Below are 6,971 nucleotides of genomic sequence, written 5' to 3' on the forward strand. Positions count from 1 at the left end.
GAAGCTTTACTATTAATTTCAAGAATAGAGCTGATCCAGAGGCTCTGACAAAGCAGGGAGAGATCTAGGCATTGAGGTAACCCCCAAATCATTTTTTCTCTTATGGGACACCCAGTATCTGGCCCAAATGGAAAGGCTTCTTTAAGTGAGGTACATAAGTTATTACCTCACAATTCTGGAAGTGTTTATTTTATGAAATATATCTATTCCATGCTCCCAGTTACATGATGCATTCTTAGAGAACAATACACAAATCCATAGATTCTAAAAGGTTCATTACTATAAGTAATCCGTTAGCCTGAGATTCCTGTTTCAAATATTCCATAGACGGGCTTCCCTGGTGGCGCAGTGGTTGAGAGTCCGTCTGCCGATGCAGGGGACATGGGTTCGTGCCCCGGTCTGGGAGGATCCCACAGGATGTGGAGCAGCTGGGCCCGTGAGCCATGGCCACTGATCCTGCGTGTCCAGAGCCTGTGCTCCACAATGGGAGAGGCCACAAGAGTGAGAGGCCCACGTACAGAAAAAAAAAAAAAAAAAAAAAAAATATATATATATATATATATATTCCATAGATAAAGACTTACCTCCTAGAAAATATCATTAATTTATCTACCTAGAGCTGCAATTATCATGTTGATCAGGAAATTAGGCCAGGCCACCTGCCTGTTTTATTTCCCCCATATACATCCCTCCAGTAATCTTGGAAGGAATGAATTAGAGGTTAGCTATTTAACTTCTTCCTTTCCATACATGATAACCAATAAAAAATAGAAGCAAAACATATAATGTTCATATTAACAGAAAACACAATATAGAATGGTAACAGAGTAATTATTCAATCATACCAAAGGCAAGAATGGATAAAAACAGAGGGGTAAAAAGAAATCACAAAATAAAGTAGAATTAAATGTAAATATTTTAATGATTACATGGAGTTGGCCAAAAAAGTTCATTTGGGTTTTCCCAAATGAACTTTTTGGTCAATCCAATATTAATGTATAGCATGTTCCAATGAAAAGGAATTGATTGTTTGATAAAAAAATAAAAGCCAGTCATGTTATTTATGAGAAATCTGAAATAGAAAAATATAAAAAGGTTTAATGTAACCTCTACAATCAGATAGACATATAAATACTAATTAAAAGAGAGCAGGTTGAAAAACATTGATGAAATTCAAAATGTACTTTATTGCAAAAAGCATTACTAAAAATTAAAGCTACTTCAAAATGATAAAAAGATACAATCCACCAAGAAACTTTGCTGTTTAAATTATATGTCTCAATAGAAATAATTAATTGAATCATATAGGTTGATTTTATTATTTATTTTTTGTCATCTCTTCCAGGTCAGGCATTCATTCATTCATTCATTCATTCATTCATTGAACAAATAATTATTTAGTGCCTGCTATGTACCAAGAACCATTTTCTTCAGGTTTAGTGAGGTATAATTATTGAATAAAATAGTAATATATTTAAAGTGTTCAAGGTGATGTTTGATATATACATATGCATCACTGAATGATTATTACAATCAAATTAATTAATATATTCATCACCTTACATAGTAACCTTTTTTGTGGTGAAAACACTTAAAATCTACTCTCTTAGCAAATTTCAAGTGTACAAAACATTATTATTAACTATAGTCACCATGCTGCACATTAGGTCTCTAGAACTTATTCATCTTAAATTGAAAGCTTGCACCTTTTGGTCAACTTTTCTCCATTTCCCTGATCACCATTTTACTCTGTTTATGTGAGTTCAACTGTTTGTATGTTTGTTTGTTTTTTAAATAGATTTCCCATATAAGTGATACCATATGATATTTGTATTTCTCTGTCTGGTTTATTTCACTCCAGATTAATTCATATTGTTGCAAATGGCAAAATTTCCTTCTTTTTGATGACTGAATAACATTCCATTGTGTGTGTGTGTGTGTGTGTGTGTGTGTGTGTGTGTGTGTATTTGTGTGTGGATATATATATATCTATATATATCTATATATATATATATATATATATATATATCACATTTTCTTTATTTATCCATCAATTGATGCTGGACACTTAGGTGATTTCCATATCTTGGTTACTGTGAATAATGCTACACTGAATGTAGGACTGCAATTATCTCTTCCAGATAGTGATTTCATATTTTATATCCTTTGGATATTTACCCAGAAGTGGGTTGCTAGATCAATTAGTGTTCTATTTTTAACTTTTTGAGAAACTTCCATACTATTTTACTTAATGGCTGTACCAATTTATATTCTCACAGACAGTGCACAAGGGTTCCCTTTTCTCCACATCCTTGCCAGCATTTGATATTTGTTGTCTTTTTGATAATAACCATTCTGACAGATATGAGGTAATATTTCATTGTATTTTTGACTTGCATTTCCCAGTGGTTAGTGTTCTTGGCCATTTTTTCATATATGTTGCATGTCTTTTTTGGAAAATTGTTTACTTGGGTCCTTCACCCATTTTTAAATGAGGTTATTTGTTTTTTTGATATTGAGTTGCAAGAATTCCTTATATATTTTGAGTATTAGCACCTTACAGGATATGTGGTTTGCAAATATTTTTTTCCAATTCCTTAGGTTGTCTTTTTATTTTGTTGATTATTTATTTTGCTGTGCAGAAGTTTTGCATAGAGAATTTCACCCAGCCACTGTAGAATATATATTATTTTAAACATACTGAACATAATTATAAATATTAAACATGTGCTAGTCCATAAATCAAGTCTCAAAAATTTTCAGATTATTCAAAGCATACAGAGTATATTCTTTGACAATAGTCTCTTAGTCTAGACAACAATAAAAAATGATAATTATAAGTCATTGTATATGTATGCATGAGTAAAGAGAGGGTGATAAGTCTTGGAAAGCTAAATGCTCTTCTAGTATCATAAATTATCAACAGATAATCTATAAAATCAATAAATTAAAGAAAAGTAGCATAGTATATTATGTTTAAAGATTGGAATAAATACTCAAGGAAATAACTTTAAAAATTAAAAGTTGTTGCCTGTGGGGAATGGTTTTTAGACTGGAAAATTCAGGAATTTCTGTTTTTTGTTATGGGCATTTTGTCAATTTTTGCACAGAGTTATTATGCTTAAATATTTAAGGGAAAACAAACCCAAATGAAACCTAAAAACAAAAACTTAATTTGATTTTTTTTTGCCTAAAATACCACTGGGTTAACCTCCCTAGACGAAAGTCTTCCACCATCTAATTAGCATATCTAAGAAGACACAGAATAAGGCAAAACCTCTCTAGGCACCATAAACTAGGATTTGAAATCAGCCTATTGTAGACTCTAGGAGGAAGTTTTTCTAATCACAAAGCTGAAGTACGCACTCTTTTAAAAAGGCACATGCTGGCCTTTTCACCCCAAATAAATCCCCTTTCTGAACCTCTGTTCTCTGGCTCGGAAATTAAAGTGCACCCAGAAATTTAACCCAAAAGTGGGGCGGATCTTCTGACTTGATGTCTATGTACCATACCAGAACAACCACAGTATGAGACCTTGAAATAACAATCTTCCCAAATCCACTGCTGGACTGCAACAACAACAGTTTGACAGGAAATTGTCATGGCTCTGTGTCAAGTGTGGGAAAGTGATGATCATCAGTGGTACATTACTTCTTTTGAAAGAGTCCCAATAATCAATTAAAGTGCTTTAGATATGGCCAAGACAGGAAAGAAGCCCTAGTAACAAATTGGTTTTGCATTTTTACATTGTATTTTGCATTTAGTTTGCATAGAATTGTATATTACAATTTTGTTTTTGCTAAACCCCTTCTCTTATAAATGTCAAAGAACCTATCATTCAGGCAAAGGTTATCCTATTTCAATTCAGGAAAACAGTAGTAAAAGAAAACCTGTTTGATACAAGGATTTGAGCATATGAACATGCCCATAAGCTGTTAAATGAAGAGGTAATTTGAGTAGAATCTATTTTTGCATAGAATGAAGTCAAATAAAATCTTCAATTTTACATACTATTTTTATTGTATTTATGGTAAATACACAGAAAAAAGAATATAAGGATATGCTGCATCATGTTAAGGATTGACTGTCTCTACTTTTATTTTCCATGGTGACCGTAAACTACTTTTAGATAGGAAATACATATATTAATTTTAAAAAAAGATTTAGTAGGACAGTGAATATTCTTGTGGAAAAATAGAAAATTAAGAACTAAAAAAAAATTTCTAGACACAATAAACTTAGCAGAAAGATTGTATTTGACAGCACAAAATAATTTTAAAAGTCACTAGTTGCACAGGATGGGCAAGTGTCAGTTGGTTCTTTTCTCAACTACCTCTTCTTTTCGTGCTCCTGGCATTCTTGATTAACATGATTATAATTTCATCCAAATTTTTTCTCGATTCTGTCTCTGACTTCTACAGTTAGATCTCTTCTTCTAAGATGGTAAGTGAATTTTTAACATTTTTACATGCTCTTTACAGCCTGATAGCACTCTGACAATATAAACAAAATCTTGACTGTTGGATGGCTTGACCTCATTAGATAGTATAAAATTATTTTTTAAGAGAACTTGAACTTCATAAGTATCATATATCTAAATATAGTATAGCTCATGATAAAAATGAATATCTAGAATGTAATATAATCTATTTGCTACAGTGGTCTTCCACACCTTCACTCCCATTAAAGGTATAGTGTGTTTCCCTGCTTGTTGACATTGATCTTATTTATTTGATTTATTTTGGCCAAGGAAATATTAACAGGTATAAAGAAAGCAGAAGCATGAACTGTGCTTGTATAGTTGGGCTTGTCCTTATGTTTCAGCCATAGCTATAAAAATAACTTGCCAAGGCTACCTCACTGGTCCGAGGAGGATGAGAGACATAAGGAACAGAGCTGCCTCAAAATGAGCTCTGCTTTGATCAGTCACTCAGACATGTGAGAAATAATAAACTGTTAATTTAAGCCACTGAATTTGGAGATGCATTGTTATACTGAATACAGAAATTGGTACTGATAAGTGGGGTGCTGCAGTTATATATATTATGTAATATATATATGCAATCACATATTTATATATACATATATAAATTATTGGTTTTAGGATTAGAAAGTGGTAGGGTGGTAGATGAGAAACTTGTTATAAGATATAAGGAATCAGATGCTTAAAAAACTTACAGATTTGACAGCAGAAGAAGCCTGTTGGAGTAATGAAGTGTGACAAAGTGAAGAATAGTAGATGGAATTGGAGATAGTTGTTCAGCCAAGAGGTGAGAGTGGATATGGTAACTACTCAAGTGTATTGTAATGTAGAGCAGGGTATAAATGTATAGCATGTCACTTTAGGGAGGAAATAGTAGCAAATTTAGAAGGTACAACCTTTAAGTCTCTAATTGTGCCCAACCTTTTCTGCCTCTCTGGTTTCCTTTGCCATTTGCTTCAGTCACCTTGTACCTTTTTTCAGTTTCTTGAATGCAATGGTCTGTCTCCCTCTTCTGAACATATACCTCCCATTTTCCTCACTCTGACCTCTGGAAAGAAACAATCTTTCCCCTATTTCCCTCCTCCAGTGTTCCTGCATTCCTGTTCCCCCAACCTCCATTTAACTCCCCTCGCTCACTTTATGCAATAGTACTTTTCTGGGTGTTTTTTTTTGTGAGACTCTGGAGGACATCATGCTCCCCAGCTAAACATTAACTATGACTCCTGTTTTTTCCCATCTCTGTACTCATCTCAATATTTTTGTTATTTCTTGGTTATTCTATGTCTTTTCTATTAAACTGTAAGTTCTATGATTTTGATGTATTTTACATATCTAGCATTCAATAAATACTTGTAGCAGGAATGCACGAATATAGGGAAACAGTTTAACAGATGTAAAATTTAATAAATGCTCCATCTGTCCAGAAGCAAAATGGGCTGCCTTTAAATTACTGAACTTGTGATCACTTGACATTTTTAACCAAAAGATGAATGACCATCTGTCAGTGATAAGGATGTTCCAGAAGGGTTTACACAAATAGTGTAGTGGGAGGTTGATGGTCTCTGAGGTATTTTCTGACCTTTATATTATGTGACTTACAAATGAACTCTATAATACAACTTGCTTGTAAGTTAGAACTGCCAGTATTTCAAAAATAATTATTCTGAAATACTACAGGATGAGACCCATTGAGTACTGCACATTAAATTAATGATCAATGATTGAGTAAAACAGTGAAATTGAGAGATGCTTTTCTTTATTTTTCTTCCTTCTCCAGCTAAGAATTTGAAGACACATATTAATTCAGTGAGGTGTTAAATTGAAGTTTGGTCCAGATTAAGTTCTAGAACTCAAGATTCAAGAAACTTCCTTTGCATCTTGCATAGTGAGATATCTTAGTGCAATATCTTAAATCATAAGAAAAATAAGTATATTATTTGGCATACTGAATGATTAGAACTAAAATAATGTAAAAGTGTTTTCAATTTTCTAGTAAGATTACAACTAATTTCAGAAAATTCTGCAATTTCCATTCACTTTGCCTTCCATGTCAAAAATTATATTATACACGATGCCAAATATTATAATATAGAACATTTCCTTCACATAAAGTAAGTTCTTTTAAACCTAAATATATTTGTTTCTAAGAAGTTACCATCTTATACAAAAAAATGTGTTTATAAATTTAGACATTTATAATACATCAGATGCCATTAGAAAAATAGCATTTCAATTACTTGTACTATGGATATATTTGCACTAATAACTGTTTTTTTAAAATGCATTATGCGTTAATATGAAATGAATTAGCCGTTATGCAGGTCCATGATACTTATTTTCTTTTGTTTATTTAACACTTTTTTCATGTTTACTTAATGGCAGGTTCTATTCTAACTTTTAAAATATTAACTGGTTAAGTCCTGATAAAAACCCTACAATAGAGGTACTATTAATTCCAATTTGCCAAAGAAGAAACTAAGGTAAATAA

This window comes from Kogia breviceps, chromosome 16, assembly GCF_026419965.1.
Source record: "Kogia breviceps isolate mKogBre1 chromosome 16, mKogBre1 haplotype 1, whole genome shotgun sequence".
Lineage (NCBI taxonomy): Eukaryota > Metazoa > Chordata > Mammalia > Artiodactyla > Physeteridae > Kogia > Kogia breviceps.